The sequence below is a fragment of the Podarcis vaucheri genome (genome assembly GCF_965113315.1).
Source record: "Podarcis vaucheri genome assembly, chromosome: 4".
Lineage (NCBI taxonomy): Eukaryota > Metazoa > Chordata > Lepidosauria > Squamata > Lacertidae > Podarcis > Podarcis vaucheri.
In genome coordinates, this window is record NC_138762.1 from 16,168,373 (window position 1) to 16,182,112 (window position 13,740).

Consider the following 13,740-nt stretch of genomic DNA (forward strand, 5'->3'; position numbering starts at 1 on the left):
TGCCCCCATCTGCTCTCAGGGTGAAGGGAGAATCATTTCTGAAGTCAGTTTGCTTTCTTAAGCGGTCTGAAGATGGCACAGTACCAGAGACAGATCGGGAGGAGCCTGTCTCATTCAGCCTATGGTTATTCATCCTCTTCCCATTAAAACATAATGAATCCTCTCCTCCATTTTGGCGGCCTTTTCCACTTTGTACCCTGACACAGCTGTTTTAGCTGCTCCGGTGTCCTAGCAAAATTGGTCTCTGGCAAACTGATTTCATCCCCTCTCTTTTGTAGGTTAATGCAATCATGGGCCACCAATAACACAGATACAAAAAGCCAGGTTGCCTACTCTTTTGATGAAAATCAAAAGGCAACAACACGTTCTCAGTAGCCAGCTAATTACCGTGAAAAAGGAATGTGTGTGCTGTGAACAATAATGTGGTGTGGAATTAACGCTAATGGATGCCATACAGAATATGCAAGATGAGTTTCACATTAAGCAGTGCCAAGGAAAGGGAGGCTGGGGAGAACGGGAGAGGCGCCCATTCCATAATTTAACCACTGTAGTGGTTTTTTTTAAAGTCAAAATAGTTACGTCATCCTTTGTGGGTGCTTTCAGGGGAGGAGGAGGAGACAACTATTGCATCCTGTTAGCTCAAAGATTACCATTAGGGCAATGGAACTCCCCCTATCGTTCTGCCTGGACACTGAGGTCCAGTGCCAAGGACCTTCTGGCGGTTCCCTCGCTGCGAGAAGTCAAGTTACAGGGAACCAGGCAGAGGGCCTTCTCAGTAGTGGCACCCACCCTGTGGAACGCCCTCCCACCAGATGTCAAAGAGGAAAAACAACTACCAGACTTTTAAAAGACATCTGAAGGCAGCCCTGTTTAGGGAAGCTTTTAAAGTTTAATAGTTACAGATAGGTAGCCGTGTTGGTCTGCCATAGTCAAAATAAAAAAATTCCTTCCAGTAGCACCTTAAAGACCAACCAAGTTAGTTCTTGGTATGAGCTTTCGCTGCATGCCACCCACCCTCTATGGGGAGCTGCCTTCTGGCACCAGACCCATTGGCAGACCAGCTCTGTGTTACAAAGGTGTCTGCCACTGTCACGCGAAGGCTGGCAGCATCAACCCCACCATGTGGGATTCTCTTGCAGATGACCGCACTGCCTGGAGACAGGCGGTCAAGTCATGCATCCACAGCAGAGGAGAAATGGCTACTGGGAGGAGCACAGAGAGAAGAAACGCAATGGTGCACCCGCAGCAGCACAACCGGACGCCTTCATCTTCCCCAGCTGCAACAAAACATGTCTCTCCTGCATCGGTCTCTATAGCCACAGCAAGCACAGCTGCCTCTCGAGAGTATGACTTCACCCCCATAGGTGCCCTCCTCCATTGTCTCCCAAGACAGAGGGATGCCAGCAACAACCATCATTTGATCTGCTTGATTTTGTTGTGAGCCACCTAGGGATATTTTATTAAATATTAGGGATTATTTTATTAAATTCTTGAAATGCTAAGACCAGTAATGATGGACAAAGCCTGTCTACTGCTGCTGCCAAACCTTTCCTGCACTGCAGTGTTCTAGATTACACTCTGTTCATGCGAGGCAAGGCTGAGATCTAGAAGGAATGTTCTGTAGGAATATCAGCCAGCGTGGTGTAGTCGTTAAGAGCGGCAGATTTGTAATCTGGTGAACCGGGTTCGCTTCCCTGCTCCTCCACATGCAGCAGCTGCTTGGGCTAGTCACACTTCTCTGAAGTCTCTCAGCCTCACTCACCTCACAGGGTGTCTGTTGTGAGGGAGGAAGGGAAAGGAAATTGTTAGCTGCTTTGAGACTCCTTAAAGGGGTCTAAACCACTGAGTTTAGGACTTGCCGATCAGAAGGTCGGCGGTTCGAATCCCCGCGACAGGGTGAGCTCCTGTTGCTCAGTCCCAGCTCCTGCCAACCTATCAGTTTGAAAGCACGTCAAAGTGCAAATTGATAAATAGGTACTGCTCCGGCAGGAAGGTAAACGGCGTTTCCGTGCGCTGTTCTGGTTCGCCAGAAGCGGCTTAGTTATGCTGGCCACATGACCTGGAAGCTGTCTGCAGACAAACGCCAGCTCCCTCAGCCTATAGAGCGAGATGAGCGCCGCAACCTCAGAGTCGTCCATGACTGGACTTAATGGTCAGGGGTCCCTTTACCCTTTAAAGGGAGTAAAAAGTGGGATATAAAGTCCAAACTCTTCTTCCTCTTCTTTCCCCATTCCACACATAGCTGTCAACTTACAGATTTGAAAATAAGGGACCAGCAGCCTCAAAAATAAGGGATCAGCAGCCAAAATAAGGGATTTTCCAGGCACAGGTATGTTCAACTTCTGAGCCCTTCCAAGCCAAAGGCAGAAAGCCCAGCCAGCAGCCAAATGAAGCCTCATCAATAAGGGACAGCAGCGGGACATGGTGCTGGGATAAGGGACTGTCCCGCCAAATAAGGGATGCTTGACAGCTATGATTCCATAAACAGAAGCTCACTGAAGTGGCAATTGAATCTTTCTACCAATTATGCTGACAGGATAGGACCCTCCACTTCACCTGAGGCAGGAGACTAGCTGGGGGTGTGGGGTAGTCAGGACAGGCGATGTAAGACCCACAGCTCTGTCCCCCAACAGAGGGGAAAGGAAGAACTGCCCAAGGGATGCTTGCTGTTTTAGGTGTTTGTTATATTTGTCTAATGGTAGGGCCGGCCTTTCTGTAGTAACTGCAGCGTTTCCTCCTTGACAATTGGTATTTATCAGCTAATTCCTCTTTTAATTCTGCTCCTCGGGCTGCACTAGAACAATATGCTCAGAATAGGCGAGATGTTTAATATTTTTGTCAGAACACTACTAATTTTAGAAATGCCTATTGACCAAATGCACTCTTCTAACCTGCTGTGTCCTGCCGGAGATAACTACATCTCGAGCGCTGATGAAGCATGTGGTACAACTTCAATCTATTCCTCCAAAAAGAAAACAGAAATTAATGAAGGGTGTTGGCGTAAAATATGGATTGCCTTTCAACGTTAAGTGGCTCAGCATGGGAAACATTGATGTTTTGAATGTTGCCTTTTCATATGTACAGCATTCTCTGCAGTTCTGGTCAGTGATAAATTGACCGTTGGGTGAAGCTAGTGGCCGAGGTCATTTTTAAGGCTCAGTGTGAGGGCAGGGGCAGCAATAAAATATATTTAACTACAACTGTGGGGGGCAATCTTTTTGTCACGGTCCAGGTTACAGGCAGTCAGAGTCCTGGCTTGGTACTTCAGGACCAGGGTAGAGGTTGGGAAGCAGGAATCAGCAGTCCAGGGTCAGCAGTCCAGGGGTCAGAATCCAAGAGTCCACAAATCAGGAAACCAAGAGTCAGGAAGCCAAGAGTCCGAGGGTCAGGAAACCAGGAGTCAGGAAGCTGGAGAACACCTACGTGGGTAGCATGTTGTTGTGGCAAACAGTCAGAGGGAAATGCTGGTCTTATACAGTGGTACCTCAGGTTAAGTACTTAATTCATTCTGGAGGTCTGTTCTTAACCTGAAACTGTTCTTAACCTGAAGCACCACTTTAGCTAATGGGGCCTCCTGCTGCTGCTGCGCCGCCGGAGCCCAGTTTCTGTTCTTATCCTGAAGCAAAGTTCTTAACCAGAAGCACTATTTCTGGGTTAGCGGAGTGTGTAACCTGAAGCATCTGTAACCTGAAGCATATGTAACCCGAGGTACCACTGTATACCCCTCCTGGCCCTTGCCACCAGGTGCTATGAGTCTTCTGTCAAGCCTCACCTGTGTGGCCACACCTTGCCCTTCCAGGCCAAACTCAGGAAGGCCCTAGTCCTGAGATGCCCTACCAGTCACAGGGCCCGGCTCCTGCATGCACTCCTGACACTTTTTTAAAAAATAATTGTGCCCTAGGTCAAGTCCAAAGTGCTGTAGTGTCCACTACAGGAAATATTTTGCCCACAGTAAATACCTTGAGGTTGTTTGGGGCCTGAGGAAAGCTTGTAGCTTTGGGGGCATTTTAGTTGAGAGAAAATGCGAGGAAGATGTGATGTGACAGACATGCAGTGCTTTTTTATCTAGAAAAATAGGTGCCGGTACTCACCATGAAGTCACAGGAAGTGCCACACTTTTAAACAACAACAAAAAGGGCTGCTGGTACTGTGTACCCTTGAGTACCTCCTGAAAAAAGTACTGTAGACATGTATAAAATTCTCCATGGAATGGAGAAAGTGAATAGAGGAAAGGTTTTCTCAGTTTCTCATACTGCTAGAACTCATGAACACCTGATGAAGCTGAATGTCAGAGGATTAAGGACAGACAAAAGAAAGTTCTTCTCACAGTGCACAGGCTGAAGTGCAGAATTGGCTTCCACTGATGTCTATTGATTTGGATGGTTTTACAAGAGCATCAGACAAATTCATGGAGGTAACAGCTAACAATGGCTCTGAGCCCTGATGACTGTGCTCTGCCTCCCCAGATGGAGGAAGTATTTTTCTGGATACCAGTTTCTGGAAACTGCAGGAGGGAAGAGCGCCGTTGCTCTCACATCCTGCTTGTTGGTTTCCCAGGGGCATCCGGTTGGCCACTGTGAGAACAGAAGAAGAAGAAGACAAGAAGAGTTTGGATTTTGATATCCCGCCTTTCACTCCCTTTAAGGAGTCTCAAAGCGGCTAACATTCTCCTTTCCCTTCCTTCCCCACAAGAAAAACTCTGTGAGGTGAGTGGGGCTGAGAGACTTCAGAGAAGTGTGACTAGCCCAAGGTCACCCAGCAGCTGCATGTGGAGGAGCAGGGAATCGAACCTGGTTCCCCAGATTACGAGTCCACTGCTCTTAACCACTACACCACACTGGCTCTCACAGGATGCAGGAATAGATGGACCATTGGCCTGACCCAACAGTGGTCTTCTTGTGTTCTTACTGTGGAAGCGTGATTTAACTGTGTGCCCACTGATGAGAGAAATCATAGGCCTAAGTCTCATTTAGGTGCTAAGAATTAATGCAACTGCAATGGTTAGGCGCCTACTGTTTCTTTGCAAAGGAGAAGGATAGAACCAGAACAGGTGGAGGTCTTCCAACTGCTCTCTCATCGGAAAAGCAATTGTGACAGCAGGAACCTCTTCTGAACCAAAGTTTGACACGTTGTGGTTTAGTTAGGTGCTGTTTGTAAAACCACAATGCTGAAGGATTGACCACTTCGTAAACCCTTAGAATACCTGGGCTATATCTGGCATAACGACACCGTATTACCTTATGGAATTCAGTGCTATAATATGGTTGGGCACATTTGCCGATCACACACTTTCCTAGTTAATAGTGATGCGGGAGGTCATACATTTCCGTGTTTGCTACAATGGTATAAATGCTTTGTGCCCGCTCTGTCCGGGGCCCGGTTCTTTTTGGAGTGATGCATACCAGGACTCTGGACTGCAGCCAGAATAAACTCTGCTTTACCTTTCCACTCGCTGTCCTTCATTTTATTGGCCAGGAAAGGACAACGTTTTTGGACCTTTGCTCTGGTTAACCGGTCTATCCATGGGACTACTGGCCATCGATTTATACTACATATCAGGAAGAACTTGCTGGCTTCCAGAGCTTCTCAACAGTGGAAAAGGATTCCTCAGAAAGCGATTGACTCTTCTTTGCTAGACATTTTTAAGCAGAGTTTGTATAACCACCTATAACTAGTACTACGGGGTTGGTCTAAATGTCCTTTGAGGTGCCTTTCAACCCAATGGTTATATCAGCTTTCCTCTGTCTGGTGACCTCCAAATGTTGTTGGACTACAAACAGCAAGGCTGCTTTCAGATGCCTGTACACATCCACCAATGCTTGTCCTTTAACAGAGATATCAGTGGTCAGAATTTAATTGTTATGTGTGTGTCTTAAGATTGAACTTTAGCTTTTAGATACCACACATGCGTCTTGATTTTGCTTTGTGAACAGCATGATGAGCCGCCCATTTATCTTGTTTATTTTTTATGATTTAGTTTGCTATTTTTAAAAACACTCTGAGGATGCCATAATTTTGACGTACACCCTCTGCTGTTCAGCCAGTGGTGTAAGTTATTGCTGTTCAAACCACTCTGTGGAGACTTTAAAGAGACGTGTTGCTTTGCTCAAAGCAGTTGACAAACTCTATATAACAACATTACGGGATATATATTATATCCCCCCACACAGCGGAAATAAATAACAGATACATTTTGCCATTAGAGTGTGTTTCTGCTTCTTTCTTTTTCTCTGATGGCTGGTCACCAGTGGCGCAGCATGTTCCCCAGATTTATGGGAAAGAAACTTCCCGAAGATCAGAGTCCAAATGTCTCATAACACTGGTGGGGTGGAGAGGAATTCAGGAAAGAATAGCTGCAGAGCAGGACCAAGGAAATCAACTGCTGGAGCTGCCTTTCTCTGGCAGGTGAACAAGGTGATAAAGAGGCTATCAAGTTTTACCATTGTTCACGACAGTTTATCGTAGAATGGTAGAGTTGGAAGAGACCCCAAGAGCTGTCTAATCCAAGCCCCTGCAATGCAGGAATCTCATCTAACGCATCAATGACAGATGGCCACAACAACCTCTGCTTCAAAACCCCCAAGGAAGGAGAGCCCACAACCTCCTGAGGGAGACCGTTCCACTGTCAAACAGCTCATACTGTCAGCAAGTTCTCCCTGGTGTTTAGTCGGAATCTCCTTTCTTGCAACTTGAAGCCATTGGTTTGAGTCCTACCCTCCAGAGCAGGAGAAAACAAGCTTGTTCCCTCTTCCATCTGACAGCCCTTGATATATCTGAAGATGGCAGAAGGAAAACCAGAGGATTAAAACAAAAGCAAAAACAACAACAACAACAACAACAAAACAACGGCAAAGGCTGGGTACTGCTTTCCTTTCCTTTGATAGGTTTCATACTTCACACAAGCAGTTGAAATGTGATAAGACTTCTTGGCAAGATTGTTTACATTCCCAATTAAAAGCGATAGCCTAGTGGCTGAAGCTCTTTTCTTAAAAGCTAAATGTGTTTTGCAAATTGAAGCTATGCGGTCAGAAGTGGGCACCCCTGATATGTTGTGTGTGTGTGTGGGTTTTTTTTAAAAAAAAGGAGAGGGACAGAGTAGGTATCAGTAGTGGACCCTACCTGCCTTCTGGGCCCGAGCAGTTGTCTGGGAGTGCTGCATGCTGATGTTGGGTCTGGATTACATGAGAACATAAGAACAGGTTGCAGGATCAGGACCTGAGCACAAGCGCCCTCTCCTCTCCCATGGTTTCTAGCAACCAGTATTTGGAAAAATTACTGCCTCCAACTGTGGAGACAGAGCAGAAACATTATGGCCAGTAGCCATCAACATCCCTCTTCCCACGGAATACGTTTAATCCTCTTTTAAAGCCATCCAAGTTGGTGGTCAGATTTCAGGAGCTGGACTGAAGAAGAAGAAGAATGGTGGAGACGACCGTCGCCCTTCTCCTGTGGCTTCCAGAGAAGAGAGAGACAGTATTGAATTATAGCAGAACTCTGAGGGAGATAACAGATCAGAGGCAAGCGAGCAGCTGAGTTATGAGGTGTTAGGAGGAGGAGGGAGGCAAGTGACACGTCTTTACATGAGCCGCCGTCCCCTAGAACTCGACCTTTGTTAAGAGTGTAAGACCAACGGATGCAATGGCATTTGACCACAGGGGGCCACCATAGGGTCAGATGCTGTTAGGAGAGAAGAATGGGGAAGAGCCACAGTGAGCAACTCCATCATTGGGGGATGACTGGATTCTTTGTCTCTCACTGTAAGGTAAAGGTAAAAGGTACCCCTAGCTGTTAAGTTCAGTTGCGGACAACTCTGGGGTTGCTGCACGCATCTCGCTTTACTGGCCGAGGGAGCCAGTGTACAGCTTCCGGGTCATGTGGTCAGCATGACTAAGCCGCTTCTGGTGAACCAGAGCAGTGCATGGAAATGCCGTTTACCTTCCCGCCAGCGTGGTACCTATTTATCTACTTGCACTTTGACGTGCTTCTGAACTGCTAGGTGGGCAGGAGCTGGGACTGAACAACGGGAGCTCACCCCATCGTGGGGATTCAAACCACCGACCTTCCGATCAGCAAGCCCTAGTCTCAGTGTTTTAGACCTCAGCACTGCCTGTGTCTCTTCTGTCACCCTAAGGACTGAATAAAATCATAAGAAAAACTTTTCATGTTTCCTCCCTGCTTCTTGAAGCCATTGGGAGGGGAGAGAGAATGCCTCAAGCCTGACATCATTGCTCCTGTGGGGGTGAGTTCCACAGTTTAACTATGCAGTCCATGAAGAAATCATTTCTTTTATCTGTCCCAAACCTTCCAGCATTTGGCTTTATTGGATGTCATAGGTTCTAGTGTTACAAGCGATTACAACATAGTGAAGAGAAACCTGGATCTCTGCTCATTCAATAACGCTCTTTCAATTCTGGTGTGTGGTTTTTTGCTTGTTTTTTTTTTAAGAGCCAAAAGTGACTGAATTACTGGAAACTCACATTCTGTCGGTACCATAAAAGGCTTCAGTTCCACCTTTGCTTTTATGAGTGAGCTCCACAGAACGCAGTGGGCTTGACTTGCTTCTGAATATAATAAATAGGATTGCGTTTCCAGTGCTTGGAAGCTTCAACTTGAAAAGGAACAAAACGGTTTGGTTCAGGTTCATTCAAATGCAGTTTTTTTTAGTTTGTAATAATTCCTGCCTCCCACACTGCACATGAGTGCTGCCCTCCCACGACGCCAGCTCTCAACCATGTGGTGAATGCCCATTAAAAGAAAAGAAAACACACAACTGGGCAACTCGTTAATATCTTTTAAAATTGTGTGTGTGTGGTTTTTTGAAATGAGAATCTGTAATGGCATGAATGTAATGGCTGGTGTGTTGAACTAGCACCTGGGAGAACAGGGTTCAGTTCTACATCCACTTAAATCAACACAGTGGGACCTACTTCTAAGATGAATGCATAGGATTATGTTAGCAACTGCAGCTAAATGATACCTCCTCTTCAGTATAGTTAACCATTGCATATGCAAGAACTTTGGAAGGGACACGGGTGGCGCTGTGGCTTAAACCACAGAGCCTAGGACTTGCTGATCAGAAGGTCAGCAGTTCAAATCCCCGCGACGGGGTGAGCTCCCGTTGCTCGGTCCCTGCTCCTGCCAACCTAGCAGTTCAAAAGCACCTCAAAGTGCAAGTAGATAAATAGGTACCACTCCAGCAGGAAGGTAAACGGCGTTTCCGTGCGCTGCTCTGGTTCGCCAGAAGCGGCTTAGTCATGCTGGCCACATGATCCGGAAGCTGTACGCCGGCTCCCTCGGCCAATAAAGCGAGATGAGCGCTGCAACCCCAGAGTCGTCCATGACTGGACCTAATGGTCAGGGGTCCCTTTACCTTTACGGCTATGCAAGAACTTGGCCTCATTTGCACTGTGCCTGAGAGTGCCGTGTGCCAATGTGAAGCCTGGATTATATAAGAATATAAGAGGTGGCTGAATCAGGCCAATGGTCCATGTTGCCAAGCATCCTGTTTTCACGTGCTTGTGGGAAACCCACAAGCACGGGTCTAGTGTGGGGAGTGCCAGGGGGGCATGGCCTCGGGAGCATAATTTTTGAGGGGGCATGAGCCAGGTGCCCCCACATAGATGCCCACTGCACAGCTTGCCCCCATGCTGCTCTCCGCCCACCAAGGGCCACATAGTCCAGCCCAGCTCCCCCCTGTACTTGTGGGCAGGCGGTTCAGCACTGCCATGCTTTAGTCTAGTAGGAGTGGGGTCCCTGTTTTCCAGTGACAGTCCACAGGATTTACAGAAGCCGTCCTGGTTTCTGATTTGATCCCAGAATGTCTCGCTTTTCTTTAGGTCGTCCTTATTTTCATCAGAGAAATGTTGGACGGTATGGAATAGGACGTCCCTATTTTCACTATCCATTCTGAAGGAAATCAGCCCTGAGTGCTCACTGGAAGGACAGATCCTGAAGCTGAGGCTCCAATACTTTGGCCACCTCATGAGAAGAGAAGACTCCCTGGAAAAGACCCTGATGTTGGGAAAGATGGAGGGCACAAGGAGAAGGGGACAACAGAGGATGAGATGGTTGGACAATGTTCTCGAAGCTACCAGCATGAGTTTGACCAAACTGCGGGAGGCAGTGGAAGACAGGAGTGCCTGGCGTGCTCTGCTCCATGGGGTCACGAAGAGTCGGACACAACTAAATGACTAAACAGCAACATTTTCACTGGAGAAATGTTAGAGGGGGTGTCTCTGTTTTCATCAGAGAAATGTTGGGAGGGTATGGAATAGGATGTCCCTCTTTTCATTGGACAAATGTTGAAGGGTATGCAACAGTGGAGGCATAGCATAGCCATGTGACTGGGAGTTGTGTCGTGATGGAGCAACAAGTTAGGAAGCGCCGGTTCAGGTTGGCCCACCGCAAAGTGGACCGAACAATTTCCTCCCACATTTTTAGTCACAGGCAAAGGTGGTTGCATAAACTGCACAGCCCAGCTGTAACTCCGCTACCCTGCAAATCTGTAGCTCAAACAAACCCGATGAGCCTGTGTCCGAAAAAGCCAAAGCAAATCAAGTCATGTTGCAGGAAGAAAACTGTGGGTGCACAAAGAGCACAGAAAAGACCTCTCTGTTGCTTCATCCAGATAGCAGAGCCTTGATGAGAAATGACAGATCACAAGCAAGAGAGAGATCTCAAATGACACTATCTATTGCTCCAATGGCCACTTTTGACATCGACAACAATGACTTCACCAGAGGATGGGAAAGATGGTTCGCTGTCTCCCCCCACATGCGAGCAAAGAGCAAAGCTTGCAGGTAAGCACCCTTGCCATTTAGGGACCAGCTACTTTAGAAATTTGACAGAGGGAGGGGAGAGAGTGTGGATTTCTTTGCAACTTGCAGCCATTTGTGATTGATTTTTTATTTGGTTTTAATGCCACCCCCCACTATGCAATACAAAAACTTCAATGAACAAAAATGAAACGTGCATATAACATCATTTGTCAGCTAAATAGACATGCCAGTCTTCAAATGCTGCATTAATAAATTAGGAGTCAGTTAAGGCCGAAACATATTAAACAATTCATTTTTTTGTGACAACCTTAATATACAGAAAATTAGTGATTTTATTGGATGCCTGTACCCTTAACTAACTTTTAATGCCTCTGATCTTAAATTACTTCTGCAGTTACAAGAATGGTCAAATTCTTGATGCTGTGTCACAGCAAACACCACCTTGATTGAGTATTTGCAAAGGTGCTTTGCATGCGCCTCCAATCAGCTGATTGCACAGCTCTGTGCCTTTGCCCTCCCTGCTTGATTTCATTGTGATGTCAGGTGATTGACAGGTGGGCAGTCCCACCCATCTAGCAAAGATGACCCACAGTAGGGTAAGGGTAGTTAAGGCACTGTCTTGCTGGCTGGATACAGTTTCGTACCCTTCATATGCCCCTTCTTGTACAGCTAGGACCTGTTGATGGCATTTTACCATTATACTGTGGAGAGTGTATTAACTTATGATCTGTGTGTGTGGTTTAGGAGCTGCAGTCAGGGAAAAAACAATGCTGTCCAGGGTTGTAAAGACTGCGGAGAGAATAATTGGGTGCACTCTTCCCACCTTAGATCAAATCTAAGGTGTGAGATGCCTTAAGAAAGCTGCAGAGATAGTGCAGGATAGTACGCACCCCGGAACTGATCTCTTTCAGCTTCTGCCTTCTGGAAGAAGGTATAGGGTTATAGAGACCAGGACTAGCCGCCTGAGAAACCGTTTCTACAGAAATGCAATTCTGGTTCTAAATGCAGCATAAGGAGTCTCCACAGTATATTGTATCTTAAAATGGGGTTTCAGAGTTTTTAGGGGGGTTTGAATGTTTTATGTAGATTTTCAATTTCATTGTTCTGTATGGGACAATGACAATAAATATATCCTATATCGTAGAGGTTGGGGAGTTCGGGAGTTCAGGCTAGCATAAGATTCACAAGGGTTCTTATCTGGTCCTACCAAAGGCTTCCTCTGTTTTGCACTGTCAATCAGACATATTTTGCAAACAGAATGTGCAACTGAAGACAAGGGCAGAGATATCAATAATCCATGGCAACGGGGCAGTGGGGGGTGGGAAAACAAACCCAGAGGAAAGTGATTTGATAACAATTTCCACGTTCCAGTACATAAATCCTCTCAAGCTCTCATTTCCTGGAAGAATTTTCCGGTCACAACCCTGAGCCTCGTGGATTGATTTTCTCATTACCTGCAAGTTCTTTTCTCTGAAAGTTCCAGAGTTTTCAGGAAGGAACCCAACAAAAGAGGCTGTGTGCCATCTTCGAGAGAAGGGCCCTCAAAGGCAATGCAATCATAGCCTGTAAATACTTTCAAGGTGGCAGCGAGATGCAAGGATGAGTGTTATTGATGGAGAGATGGGGAAAGGGAAGAGGAGAGAAGCTGGAAACAGGACAGGATTTAAGGCTGGAGTGGGAAACCTTAGGCCAGGGGGGCAAATGCAGACCCCCCCCCGGCCTCTCTCAATCTGGTCTCTATATCTCCATCCGTTAAGAGTTTGGGTGTAATCTTCGACACCTCCCTTTCCATGGAGGCGCAGATTGCAGCTATAACAAAGGCGGCATTTTTCCATCTCCGCCAAGCTAAGCAGTTGGCTCCTCACCTCTCTCGCCCTGACCTAGCCACTGTGATCCACGCGACGGTCACCTCCAGACTTGATTATTGTAACTCACTCTACGTGGGGCTGCCTTTGAGACTGATGCAGACACTCCAGTGATGCAGAATGTTGCGGCGAGACTCCTTATGGGGTCCTCGCTGCAGGATCAAATCCACCCAGTGCTATACCAGCTGCACTGGCTCCTGGTGGAGTACAGGATCAGGTTTAAGGTGCTGGTTTTAACCTTTAAAGCCCTATATGGCCTAGGACCCTTGTACCTATGGGACCGCCTCTCCTGGTATATCCCACGGAGGACCTTACAGTCCTCAAACAAAGCCATCTTGGAGGTCCCGGGCCACAAGGAGGTTAGGCTGGCCTCAGCCAGAGCCAGGGCTTTTTCGGCTGTGGCCCCGATCTGGTGGAACGCTCTGTCACAAGAGACTAGGGCCCTGCGGGACTTGACATCTTTCCACAGGGCCTGCAAGACAGATCTGTTCCACCAGGCCTTTGGCCAAGGCACAGTCTGACCCCCTCCTTTGGCAATCCTCACAGAACTCTAGCCCAATGGTTGCCATTAATTTGATTTGAACTGATTTTATAATGAAATGATTTTAGATTATTGTATTATTTTACTGTTGTTAGCCGCTCTGAGCCCGGCTTCGGCTGGGGAGGGCAGGATATAAATAAAATTTTATTATTTATTATTTATTATTATCTCTCCTCCAACCCCGTGCTCCATACCTTTGACTAAGCACTGCGTGAATAACAGAATCATAGAATTGTAGACTTGGAAAGGACCATGAGTGTCATCTAGTCCAACTCCCTGCTGTGCAGGAAACTTGCCCAATGTGGGGCTCAAACCCACAACCCTGAGATTAAAACTCTCGTCTCTGCTAGCTGAGCTACTCTCTTTTGCCCATCCTGGAGTTTCTATCATTCAGCTTCAATGGCTGTCCATAAGTTGCATGTCGAGACCCCGAGACCACCCCCTCGTTGATGAATAAGACACAAGGACATGGATATTAGGTTAATGTTATTGGGCAAATTTAGGCCACAACTTTATTGGTTACGGAATGTGAGTGGTATTGGCTTAGGCATTGGAA

General features: G+C 46.9%; 1 protein-coding gene across 5 annotated transcripts in view; it reads right to left on the reverse strand.

Moving 5' to 3' along the window:
• The window catches only part of GRM5 (glutamate metabotropic receptor 5), a 291,461-nt gene that overhangs the window by 106,227 nt on the left and 171,494 nt on the right, over nucleotides 1-13,740 (reverse strand). The window lies entirely within an intron of this gene.